Genomic DNA, 804 nt, shown 5'->3' on the forward strand with positions numbered 1-804 from the left:
TACATGTGTTTTATTATGATGAGACAGGGTAGATATAGTAAGAGGTATTTTAAATTTTCTTCTATTAGTAATTAAGTTTTAAAAAGTGTTCATAATTTCCAAAGATGTAGAGAATGTGAATATGCATCTAACATATTTATTTTTAATTATTTTACATAGTGCCCATCTTTTAAAAATATTTTATTTATTATTTTTATTTTATGTGTATGAGTGTATTGCCTGCATGTACGTTTAGTGCATCAGTGTTGTCAATTCCCACAGAGGTCAGAATAAGGTGTGGGATGCCTTGGAACTGGAGTTACAGATAGTCAACCACCTTGTTGGTGCTGAGACACTAACCAGGGTCCTCTGCAAGAACAGCCAGTGCTCTGAACCTCTGAGCCATCTTTTCAGTCTTGCCAGCCTATTTTTTAAACCAACATTACTAGTTCTGCTGTTGCATGATACAAAAAAATTGTTTAAGACTCTGAGGTGCACCCCTTCATGGAAGTTTTTAGTAGAAGGCAAAAGATTTATACAATGTGAAGAGAAACCAGAGTATATACAGTTTTCATCTTTAAACCTTAGACAGATATTTTTATTACAGAAAATATTCATCAGATTTTAAAGGATTCATCACTGTAGATTCATTCATGTTTCTCTGCTGAAGTCACTCAACTCTTCAATCATTATGACCGCAATTTACTAAACCTTTCAATAAAATTACGGTTATTTCATTGGTTACCGACTACGTTTAACTGAGCATCTTGGGATCTAAATCTCCTATTTTTTCTCTTGATAATAGTTTACGTTTTTTATTATTTA

The 804-nt window shown here is 32.5% G+C and overlaps 1 non-coding gene across 1 annotated transcript; it reads right to left on the reverse strand.

The window, feature by feature from the left end:
- Window positions 1–427: 427 nt before the first annotated feature.
- On the reverse strand, window positions 428–541 carry LOC115072624. Its single transcript, XR_003851661.1, has one exon. It is a non-coding gene; the product is annotated as a U5 spliceosomal RNA (small nuclear RNA).
- Window positions 542–804: the final 263 nt, after the last annotated feature.

Source organism: Nannospalax galili, unplaced genomic scaffold (assembly GCF_000622305.1).
Source record: "Nannospalax galili isolate Female #2095 unplaced genomic scaffold, S.galili_v1.0 scaffold303, whole genome shotgun sequence".
NCBI lineage: Eukaryota > Metazoa > Chordata > Mammalia > Rodentia > Spalacidae > Nannospalax > Nannospalax galili.